The following is a 13,073-nucleotide window of genomic DNA, read 5'->3' as shown; positions in this document are numbered from 1 at the left end:
TATAATCAGTGATCGAGCATCATCTCTTCTTATGAACATTTAAACCAAGGGATTGGGAATTTGTTCGTTTTTAGAGAGAATTGGTGAGCCAAGGGATTGGGATCCAATCATATAAGATTGCCAAGCAAAATTCAATGAATGCATTGGTTGAGGAAAGGAAAAAACGTTTTGATTCGGAGATCTCAATATCTCCTAACACCCAATGAATTCCCCATTTCTGATCTACCACTTTCTCTTTACATTCTGCAATTTAATTCATGCAATCACCCCCATCCCTTTTAATTTCAGCAATTTAGTTTCTCGCTCTTTAATTCATGAAATTTTACATTCCGCAATTCTCATCTAAATCTTGATTCCGCTCAACTAGAACATACTTCTAATCCGAATTGCTCACTCAACCAATCCTTGTGGGATTCGACCTCACTCTATTGTGAGTTTTTACTTGACGATAACCGGTGCACTTGCCGGAAGGAATTTTGCCGATCGTGCAATTTCCTAAATCGTAGCATAACTAGTTTATGCGCATCAAGTTTATGGCGCCGTTGCCGGGGATTGGTTTTCGATTGACAATTCTCCAATTGGAAGTTAACTAGATTGAGCAATTTTTCTTTTCTTTTGTTAATAGTTTTTGTTTCAGTTTATTACTGCTAATTTCTGCAAATTTTAATTTGTTTTCTTTGCTTATTCACTTGTTAGCATACTAACCACTAGCTGTTTGTGATATTGCCTCACTATGGGATTTCCACTATCTTTGGATGAGTATTGTTTGAGACTGAGCACATTGCAAAAAAGAAAGGAGTATCCATCATCTTTTGGTCAATCAAAATTCATGAGAAACTCTCCACCACCACAGAATGATTCATGTTATTATGCTCATGGTGGGTGGGAGTATCAGGAACAGGAAATGGGGTACTTCCCAGAGCCACAAAATGGTCCATGTTTTGGTGAATTTGATCACTACTCAAGTTGTGGCTGGGAAGATCAAAACCAAAGAGATTTCACTTATTCACACCCCATTCATCAAGAGCCATCACCTCTGAATTATCCAACCTCGCCTCCTAGTTTTACATATCCAAATTCTTCATCACTTGAGCATTTCTCAGCACAAAATTCCTTCTCAAATTCATACAATTCATTTCACTATCCACAAGACTCATTCCACTACACACAAGAGTCATACCACTACCAACACTCCAACCAAAGACTCTATCAGCCCACACAAAACACATACTCCCAGCCACCATATCACAGCCAAGATAATCAACCTCATCAACCCAATCCGAACCAACAATTTCAAGATCAATTAAACAGGATAGAAGGAATGATTGCAACTATGGGCAGAGATGTGGCCGATTTGAAAGGCTTTAAGGAAGAAGTGATATCCAACTTACAAAATCAAGGTGCTGCTATTCAAAAGCTAGAAGCACAAATTGGATATCTATCAAAGCAAATCCCTACCCACAATTATTCTAGTGATACCATGGCAAACCCAAGGGAGGAATCAGAAGAACAAGAAAGGGAGAAAGTCAATCAAGGGAGATCACACTCCAATGACACAGAGAGTTGCAAAGAGGAAGGGTTCATTGAACCACAAACTCAGGAAGCTTTTGATGAACAGGATACTCCAACTGTCCAACAACAACCAAGTTCTGAGATCAAGGATGTGAAGGCAGTAGAAACAAGCACCAAAATGAGGATTGTGACCGAGAAACAAAGGACCATATCCATGAAGAAGAGAAGGTCGAAGAACAATCCAACTCCTGAGCCAACAAGCAAGTTCACTCAAGCCAATCACAAGGGAAAGCTTGCTGGAAAGAAGCATTCACAACAAGGGGCACTAACTAGCTCCTTTATCCACTTGAAGTCATTCCTCTTAACAAACTGGAGGAAGAGGAAGAAAGTCAGGAACAGCATGTCAAGCTAATGACGTTAAAGAAGCGCTTGTTGGGAGGCAACCCAACCAAAGGTAGTTTTTCTTTTCTAGTTATTTCAATAAAAGAGTTAAGTAGATTTATCTGTATTGCAAGGAGCTAAGTTTGGTGTTGCACACCAAAACAATTCAAGGGTGAATGTGAGATTCTAAGTTTGGTGTTCCACCAAAAACTTCATTAAAAGCACATTTCTACCTCAGCATGACTAGTCACTAGCTCCAACCAATCAGGGAAACTACTTAAACAATAGTTTAATTTCTAGTTCATAGTTTCTTTTTTTAGTTCATAGTTATTTTCTTAATAAAGGCACATGAGGTTTTCTGCATATGATCCCAATTGTTGCATATGGCAAGGAACTAAGTTTCGTGTTCACACACCAATCTAAGTTCAGAGGCCTACAAACATCCATGCATGCTAACCAATTCTCAAAGTGCTTGGGGAACAAGCAACTTCTAATAGCTTTGCAGGAAGACAATCAATCTCATGGAAGGAATATACATCATCATCAAAGAGAACACCAAGGCTAGGAAGGATGATGAACAACAAAGAAGATGCTAAAAGGTTGTATTGTCACTTAATTGCTTGTACTTTGAATTGCTGATATTTGAAGTTTGCATGCACCCCTGCTTTAAGTTTGAGTCATTTCAGTTTTTGTTTGTCTGTTTGTTTAATTTTCAAATAAGTGATAGTCTAAGTGTCTGGATAACTTCATCTTCTTAAACAAATGCTTGCCATGCTTGTTCTGTTTCCATAAAATAAAAGAAATGTTTGAACAAAAGTAACTCAATTCCATTTGGTAAGAAATCAAATAAGATTAAGTGGTGGTATGCATGTTTGATTGAATAGTCAGCTCACTAAGAAATAAAGTTAGAATTGTCACTTTTAGTGGAAATTAGGATGCTGTCTATGGATCTTGATAAATAAATGTCTTTGGCCATGAAAAAGAAAGAAAAAGAAGAAGAAAAAGCCACTGAAAAAGGGCAACCAAAAAGCAAAAAAATTGAGAAAATAAGCTAGGCACCAATGGTTTGAACTTCTGAGACAAATGCCTGTGGTGTTTATGTATTAAGGATATGCTTGGATGAATAGGTTCTGAGGAGTGTTTCAACACTTGGTAACTTGGGTTAACTAACCCGGGATTATCAACCAAAAGTCCATTATCAAGAGCAACCTAAATACAAAACATTTAGTCACACAAAGAGGTGCTGGGCACCAATGTCTCAAGAAGAAATGTGAACTAAAATGCCTGTAGTGGATATGTGTAGTGCACTAATAAGAAAAAGAAAATGCCAAAGGCTTGAGCAACACATGACACTGAGCAACAAGGAGCAAATAAGCTCAAAGAAAAAGAAAAACAAAGAAAAGAAACTTGCCAAGGATATGTGAATAACAAGAGGCCATAAGCAGTGTTTTAGTGGAAACATAAAAAGTGACATTCTTACCTAAGAAACAATAAAGTGATGCTGCAACAACTTTCTGCATGAACACCCCATTAATCAATGTCAATTACTTACTGATATGGCTAATGAATTTACTTTCTGTTTCATTCTTTCTTCTCAATAATTCAGAACTTGCTTGGGGACAAGCAAGGATTAAGTTTGGTGTTGTGATGCCAAGGCATCTTAGGCTAGTTTCACTAGCCTTTTTCTTTTATTTTTAGTTGTTTTATGCATTTTCTTGAGCCTTAAGTAATCATTTTGGGCCAAATAGTCATGCTTGTCTTAAATCATTCAACATGAAGATTTTGATGCAAATTCCATGAGTTTTTAGTTATATTCCTTGAAAGCTATGAATGGAAGAATTCTCATGAATTTTTGCAAGACTTTGATGCAATTGTTTGGATGATTTCAGGGAAGAAGAGGCTAGGCAAGGAAGCAACAAAATCAATAAAGGAAGCTTGAATATCACATGTGGAGTTTAAGTTCCAGTTTAAGCCTAAACTGGAGCTTAAACGCCAGAATCATGAAGGCTAAGAAATGCTGGAATTGAAGTTTAACCTCCAGTTTAACCTTAAACTGGAGGTTAAACGCCAGAATGAAAGTCTCACCAAAGAAGCATTCCACGTTTAACCTCTAGTTTAACCTTAAACTGGAGGTTAAACGCCAGAATGAGAATGCCAATCAGGAAGCAATTCCACGTTTAACCTCCAGTTTAACCTTAAACTGGAGGTTAAACGCCAGAATTGGGAAGTGCACCAGGGAGCCATTTCCACGTTTAAGCTCCAGTTTGACCTTAAACTGGAGCTTAAACGTGTTCGACCAAGTTTTCTCCTCCAGGGTTGCTTTCTCCATTTCCACGTTTAAGCTCCAGTTTGACCTTAAACTGGAGCTTAAACGTGTTCGACCTCCAGGGCTACCTTTTCCATTTCCACGTTTAAGCTTCAGTTTAACCTTAAACTGAAGCTTAAACGTGTTATATGGAACAGCTTGACCATGCCTTCTTCAAACATAAATAACTTGAGCTACAAAACTCCAAATGAGGTGATTCAAAATGCATTGGAAAGAAGACATCTAGAGCTTTCCAAGCATATATGGCATGCATGGTGGATACTAAAAATTGAGGGAGAAAACAGCCCCGTAATGTGCATAGAAGAGCATAGTACCAACATGCAATCAGGCCAGCTGACCTCTTCACCTTCCATGGAGTATAACTCGAGTTGTAGAGATCCAATTGAGGTGCTTCCAGTTGCGTTAGAAAGCTGACATCCATAGCTTTCCAACGAGGTATAATAGTCTATATTTGGCATCAAATTGGCAAGGTTGACAAGAGAACAAAGTGACGACTCAAGAAAGGGAGTGCAACGTTTGAGTGTAGTTTAATGGATCATTATCCTTTTTGGATCAATTATGTCACTCTACCCTTCAAGCAAGCAAGGCCCATCAACAACACCAAATCAAGGCCACAAGAATCATCTAGAATAGTTTATTTTCATTTGATTGTAATTTGCTTTGAATTTCATTTTCATTTTGTAATTTAGGGAGCCTATTTAAATGCCTTAGTTTCTGCATTTGAAAAACACACTGGGGATTGAAGGGGAATCCAGCCCCTGAGGGGGAGAGAACTGGAAATCATTTTCTTTTAGTTTTGTAATTGAATTCAGAGCTATGACTCACTAAACCCCTTTCATTGGGTTAGGGAGCTCTATTGTAATTCAATGAATCAATAATAGTTTTATCTTCTTCTTCAATCTTTTCTCTTGAATTTTGTTAGAAAGCTTCTCGATCTAATTCCATTGGGTAGTTGTCTTGGGAAAGAAACTACCCATAATTGGAATCCTTCGGAACCTTGGGAAAGGAATGGAGGATTCATGCTAGAGAAGCTTTCTCACAGTGAATTGGATTGGGGTTTGGATGGATATTGTGACATGTAATCCTACCAAATTGTGGTTCATGAAACTGTGTGGTATAATCAGTGATCGAGCATCATCTCTTCTTATGAACATTTAAACCAAGGGATTGGGAATTTGTTCGTTTTTAGAGAGAATTGGTGAGCCAAGGGATTGGGATCCAATCATATAAGATTGCCAAGCAAAATTCAATGAATGCATTGGTTGAGGAAAGGAAAAAACGTTTTGATTCGGAGATCTCAATATCTCCTAACACCCAATGAATTCCCCATTTCTGATCTACCACTTTCTCTTTACATTCTGCAATTTAATTCATGCAATCACCCCCATCCCTTTTAATTTCAGCAATTTAGTTTCTCGCTCTTTAATTCATGAAATTTTACATTCCGCAATTCTCATCTAAATCTTGATTCCGCTCAACTAGAACATACTTCTAATCCGAATTGCTCACTCAACCAATCCTTGTGGGATTCGACCTCACTCTATTGTGAGTTTTTACTTGACGATAACCGGTGCACTTGCCGGAAGGAATTTTGCCGATCGTGCAATTTCCTAAATCGTAGCATAACTAGTTTATGCGCATCAGACCTCTTTTGTGGCAGAGGTCGGTACATACTTTAGGAGGGGTGTTCAGACCCCTCTACTGTACAAGACGTCATGTACCAGAGTGTAGTGTTGCGCTTCCCTTATGAGTCTTTTTGCGACTTTCTTTTCTGTGGGGAGTGAGTCAGACTTGAGGTAGTTGATTATGGGGGTCATCCACCCTTGGTCTTGACCTGATACGTTTAGTATCCTCTCTTCCTTTGAGATTGATGGGTGTTGCATGGTTTCCTAAATAAGGCTTCTATTATTGTCCCCTGGCTTGGTGCTGGCTAGTTTTGAGAGTGCATCAGCTCGGGTGTTTTGCTCCCGGGGTATGTATCGGACCCCACATCCACCGAAGCTCTCGAGCTGTTCTTTAGTTTTGTCCAGTTATCTCTTCATGGTGAGATCTTTCGCCTGGTAGCTTCCTTCTACCTGCGAGGTGATTACCTGTGAGTCGCTGAAGATGGTCAGCTTCTGTGCTCTGACTTCCCTAGCTAGCTTTAAGCCAGCCAGTAGGGCTTCGTATTCTGCTTGATTGTTTGAAGCGGCAAACTCAAATCTTAGGGAGAGTTCTAGTTGGGTTCCTTGGTCACTTTCTAGGATGACGCCTGCTCCACTCACAACTTTCTTCGACGAGACATCAACATAGAGGTTCCATGTGGGTGTCCCCAGAGTATCGGTGTACTTGGTGATGAAGTCGACTAAGTACTGGAATTTGATAGAAGTTCAAGCTTCATACTTGAGATCGAATTCAGACAGCTTGATTGCCCATTGAAAGATTCTGCCAGCCTAGTCCGTTTTCTACAGGATGTGTTTCATGGGTTGATTAGTGCACACTCTGATGGTGTGGGCTTGAAAGTACGGTCGGAGTCTTTGATAAACCCCTCTTTTAGGGTTTATCTTGTGTTGAATTTAGAGTATTTGTCAACCTTTTCTCACATTTATTCAATGAAATAGCATAGTTTTGTGATTCTCCCTCATTTTGTGCTTAAGTGTGAAAACATGCTTTTTAGACCCTTAATTTGATAATCTTAATCTCTTTAATTCCACTAGATGTCTTGATTGATTTGTTAAGTGATTTCAGGTTGAAAAGGCTAGGAATGGATCAAATAAGTGAAGAGAAAAGCATGCGAAATGGAGAACACATGGAAAAGCCAAAGAATTGGATGAGCTCATGGACGCGCACGTGCAACATACGCACACGCGTGGATCGCAAAACTTCAAAGGATGCGCACGCGTGCTGTACGCGTACGCGTCGGTGCTGCCACATGATTTTTAAGTGAAAACGTGCCTATCGAATTCTGAGAAGCTGTGGGGCCCAATCCAAACCAACTTTGATGCTAAGACACTTAAAAGAACCAAGGATTGAAGGGGAGGGACACCAATTCATCAATTCATTCATTCCATCACTTTACACATTAGGATTAGCTTTAGTTTTAGAGAAAGAAGCTCTCACTTCTCTCCAGGATTAGAATTAGGATTAGGTTTAGGTCAATAATCTTATATCTAGGTTTTAATTCATGCTCTCTTCTTCTTCTAGCTCTCAATTCCTTGTGTTACATCTTGTTCTTTCATTTTTTTATTGTAATTTCTTCTATTTTGCTTCTATACTTTGTTGTTGATGTTGTTCATATACTCTTGTTCACATTCATTTTCCTTCAATGCAATTAGAGGTAATTCATAATAGTTGTGTTCTTTTTTATTGTTGTTGTTAATTCTTTGCAATAAATTGTTGTTAGATTCATAGTTGTTGTCAATTTACTATGCTTTCCTTTTACACCTTCCAAGTGTTTGTCAAAATGCTTGAGAGGATGTTAGAGTAGAATTTTGTGTTCTTGACTCGGAAAGGTAACTTAGGAATTCTTGAGTTACTAATATCCAAGTGATTGATAGTTGGTAGCCATTGACACTAGCTCTCATTAATCCAATTAGTGAATAGCTAGGACTTATGGACTAGGATTGATATAGCTCATTAGACTTTCCTTTACTTGTTAGAGGATGACTTAATGGGATCAATCCTTGCAATTATCATATTGTGGTTAGTAATAAGGATAGGTAGCCTTGACCACCCAACCTTGCCAAGACCTTTTTGTCATTTGATTTCCTTTATCATTCACTTTTCTTGTTTCTTATCCAAAACCCCAAAATATACAGGTCCGTAGCCAATAACAAGAACACTACCCTGCAATTCCTTTGAGAGACGACCCAAGGTTTAAATACTTCGGTTATTAGATTCATTAGGGGTTTGTACTTGTGACAAACAAAATTTTTGCATGAAAGGATTATTGTTGGTTTGGAAACTATACTTCGACGAGATTTCATTTGTGAAATTCTATACCATCAATTTCCCACTCATCAAAATGGCGCCGTTGCCAGAGAGTTGCGATGGTATTATGTTATTGGTTATTGTATATATGTGAATATTGTAAATAGCCTGATTTTTGGATTGCTGGTTAGTTTTTACTAGTTTTAGGATATGTTTCATTATTTCTTATTAGCTTTTATTTCTATTTTCTCCTTTCATTATGAATTCTCACTTTGGCTATGAGTTTGGTTCTAATTATGTTGTAGGAAATGAGGACTACAATGAGGATGTGTATCAAGGATGTGACAATCAAAGGTGAGAGGAACCATATGCATATGATCAAACTTCATGGCAACAACCTCCACCAATACACTATGAGCAAGAGCCATTCTATGATGCATACTAATCCAATGGCTATGGTGAATCTTCTTGTAACTTTCAAGAACCACCACCATATGCCTATGAGCCATACCCTCAACACAACCCTCAACCATACTCACAAGCCCCTTTTCACCAAATACCTTCATATGACCCTAATCCATATTCACCATACCAATCACCTTTTGAGCCATATGAGCCACATATAGAACCACCACAATTCCAATATAATTGCCCCCAAGAATCACCTCAACATATACCATCTCCATACCATTACCAAGAAGAATCACTTTCCTATTATGAACCCTTCCTCCAAAATGAGAAACCCTCCTATCCACCCCAAGTCCCAATGGATGACTCTCTTGCTTTGCTACTTCAAGGGCAATGAGACATGCAAAGGAGCACACTAGAAATCGTGGATACCTTGACCAAGGTAGTAAGCACTTTAGCCTCCCAATACGCATGCACTCAAAGTACTTCCATGGCCACATGTGAAGAATCAATTGAAGAGCATAGCATGAAGGAGAGATTGGAAACTCCGGTGGGAAACGAGGGATGTTATTTTGTATTGGAGAAACTAGAGGAAGCCATGATTGTTGAAGAAAAGGGAGAAGTGGTTGAAGATTTAGGAGATGTTGAAAGTCCAAGGGAATGTAGCATCATGGAGTACTCTTCCAAGAAGCTTGATATTGATGTTGAGGAGGGTGCGCAACCTCCAAGGCATATCATAGTTGGAGACTTTGAAGAGGTTTATCAAGAGATGGATTCAATCATGGATGAATTTATATCTACAATTGAATCCTTTCCCATTGGACATGAATTTGAAATCATAGAAGAATGTGCACAACCCCCCATACCCTCGGTGAGCAATGAAGAAGAGAGTGAATCGGAAGAGAGCTACCAAGGGGAAAAGGTTGAAATTGAAGAAGCTTGCAAAGAGGTGGAGATAGTCAAGGAAGAGCACAAAGGAGTGGAGCTTGCAAGATCATTGGGACCACCCCTTCCTAAGTCACCATCCCATACAACATTCTAGTGGGTAAAATTCTTATCCCTAAGCTTTACTTTCTCACTCGAATATGGTTTGATTGAAAATGATGGTCAACTTAGAGCTCTTTGTGGAGTTGCGAGTAGGAAAGAGTTGTGTAGCGGTTTGAAACATCATTCTAAGTTCATGATGGTTGCATGCTCGAAATTCAAGAGCAATGGTTGGTGTAGAACCGAATTGCATGGGTTTAGGAGAATGTTTGGATGCCTAAATGAGAATTCACAAACCTTGTCACCTGGATCTAACGATGTTAATCAACAACAAGAAGGGTGCAAGAACAATGTTTGGGACCCCGGAACTCAATTCCACAATCAACACTCTTGGGGGTCTTGTTACTTGCTCGAGCTTACTTGAAGGCTTTATGCGCCTAAATTGGGATCCCAGTGGTCATTGGAGATGCAAACAATGGAGGGGATTCAAGGATGAATTCAAGCATAAGCCACCATAGTAAAGGGCATCTCGACTGTCCAACTTAAGGACTCAAAATAAAAGTGCTAGGTGGGAGACACCCCACCATGGTAAACTCTTTCCATTCTCTCTTGCAGAGTTGATTAATAAGTGATTTGAGTTGCCATTGTAGGAAGATTCTCTCTTTATGTAGTTGTTTTAATAATTAGATTGCTAGTTTCTTGTGATGCGAGTTTTCCTTGCTTGTATTTGAAAACCCATCAAAACCAAAATATCTTTTGTAGATTTGCATTTTTGATTGGTTTTGAGTTGTAGGTAGTGCTAAGGAGAGTTTAAGCTGTTTTTAGCACTTTAAAAAAAAAAGAGGCAGGGACGCGTAGGCACGCTATACGCGTACGCGTCGATGAGTGAACACAGATCCCATATATAATTCTAGAGAGTTGGGCCAACGTCGTGCAAACATTGGGAGTGGGGCGTAAAGGAAGGCACGTGTACGCGTACGGCACGCGTACGCATCAATGATTTAACCCAGAGCCCATACATTTTCCCAGAGAGTTGTGCAACTCTCACGCTAGCATTAGGCTTCTCGCACAAGCCTCCATCCACGCGGATGCGAATGGTACGCGTACGCGTCATCGCGCAACTCCTCCATCCATGCTCAGGCACACATGTCCATTCATTTTTCGCCCAACCGCGCAGACGCGTGCAGCACGCGTGCGCGTGGATTCAAAAACACTAACCCCATCCATGTGAGAACCTAACATCGCGTCCCTCATTTCCTTCATCCCCTCCATCTCTCCCCCGTCCACAACCATCACTGCCACCCACCGGGCCGGCGACTCACCGCCGCCACTGCCACTCCTTCTCTCCCTCCTTTTCTTCCTCCTCTTCTTCCCTCCATCCTTTTCCTCTCACCCCTCTCCCTTACTGAACCTCTGCCCTGCATTCGCACGTCTACTCTGCCTGCGCTGCTCTCTGCACCACCGCGAGACCCACCGCCGCCACCATTTCTGGGCGGCGCTGCTATCGTCCTCCCCTTCCATTTTTCAATTCTATCTGCTCTCCATTCCAGGTTCACCATGCTCCTGCTTTCTGCTCTATTTCTTTATTTTCTTTTATTCATTTTATTGTTGTTGTTTTAGTTAGAATAGTGATTGATTCTGCTTGTTAGGTTAGATAGAGATGCATGCTGTTAGGTAAATAGGATGTGGTTAGAAGATTTTTAGGCCTGATAAGTGCTCCGTTCTTATTATCTGATTGGCTTAATATTGTTGCTTTGCTGAATGATGTGGTGTGATGCTCTATGAACTCTTGTAACTGCTATGCTGCTTCTGTTTCTTAAGAACTGTTTCACTGCTGCCTTGCTGGGTAATTTTACTAGATGTCGCCTAAACCATATGAACTTGTTACTTGTTACATGTTTTTTGGATTCATATGACATTGTGTTTTCTGCTTTTGTTATCCGGAAACATCTGATTTACTGCCGGAATGCTGTCCAAATTTCTAGAAATTGTTTTGTTTTTGAGCTTGCTACCTGAAATTGAACTTAACACTTTTTGACATTGGGATTTACTTGACTTGCACCAAGTTTATTTTTTGGGTTACTTTGGTTGGCACTTCCGTGTTTATTTTGTTTCTCGCTTATATGCATCATACTTGGTGACCATGGGCATTGTTGATGAACCGCTTTTCTATTATATGCTTCTATGCAAACTCATATATCATCATCAATGACTACATCATCCTCATGATTGTCGGCATGCTTGTTCTTTATATACGTCTTTGAGCTTCTCTTGGGCAAGTCCCATAATTGTCATGCCACTAATATATGACTTAGTTTTCTAACTTTTGACCTTGTTAACATTCTAACTCTCCTTTTAGTTTTCTCACTAACACTTATATTCTTTTGGGCATGATGACTATGGTTGCTTCACAAACAAACATTCTGTTCTCATTGCATGATTTCTCATACGTTGCAGTTTGATTTCAATTCGGCATTTGTTTGCTTGCATTCCAAGTTTTCATTCTTTTTGATTCACTTCATGAATATGTCAATCCTCTCACCTTTTTTTTTTGTATATGCTAATGCCTTGCCTTGTTTTCCTCTACGTGGCTTAATTGTTTATATCCTATATATCTATTTTTCAGGATGGCCGATAGAAGAAAATCTAAAGTTACCTCTAGAAAGTACAAGAAACCTCAATCTTCCACTCTTTCTCCCTACCACGACTATGCCAAGAACCCTCTTAATGAGGAGGACAAAGCTAACCAGCAGCTACCACCTACAGAGGCATATAGGTTCCCTAACCTATACTGCGAGCTCCGCTTCTCGACATACCGGAAGAAGAATCTGAATATAGAGAAGAAACTGGCCATCCCAACTGACTTGAAGTGAGCCATTCAGACACGTATTCAGGGGATGGGCCTAGGCTTTATTGATAGGGAGCTAGGTAGGGTGAACTCATCATGGGTCAAAGAATTTTACTATAACTTCTTCAGACACACCCTTGATTCAGTCCTCCTGCGAGGCGGTCAGATATTGGTTACAGAGGCTGCCATTGAGGATAGACTCGACTGTCTACGTAGGATCGGTGGCACAGATGCCATTGAGTAGGCAGAGGTGGTGATACATTGTATGACCTTTGATTATGATGCTCTGAGGGATGTTATTGCCACCCCGGATGCCCCTTGGGTGATGGATGCTGACAATAGGAAGCCCAAGGGGATGCTGTTTACTCATCTTTCGAGGGAGGCCAGGACGTGGCAGCAGATCTTTGCCCATTACATAATGCCTACCACCCACTTTATCGAAATTCCGGTGGACATGCTCATCCTGATCGGATGTGTTATGGAGGGGAAGGAGGTATACTTTTCCCGGTTGATCAGGAGATACATGTGGCGAGCACATGTCCGTGGCATACTTCCATTTCCCACTTGGGTCACCGAGATGATTCAGTTGGCTGGCGCCCTATGGGAAGCAGATGATGAGACACCACCCACCGACCATGAAAAGGAGGAAGTGATTCCGTGGGGGACATGGGTGCATGAGAAACCCGTATCCCGGCGCCGCTCCAG

Source organism: Arachis hypogaea, chromosome 11 (genome assembly GCF_003086295.3).
Source record: "Arachis hypogaea cultivar Tifrunner chromosome 11, arahy.Tifrunner.gnm2.J5K5, whole genome shotgun sequence".
Taxonomy (NCBI): Eukaryota; Viridiplantae; Streptophyta; class Magnoliopsida; order Fabales; family Fabaceae; genus Arachis; species Arachis hypogaea.
The sequence above is the reverse complement of the archived record's forward strand: the minus strand, read 5'-3'. Positions refer to the sequence as shown.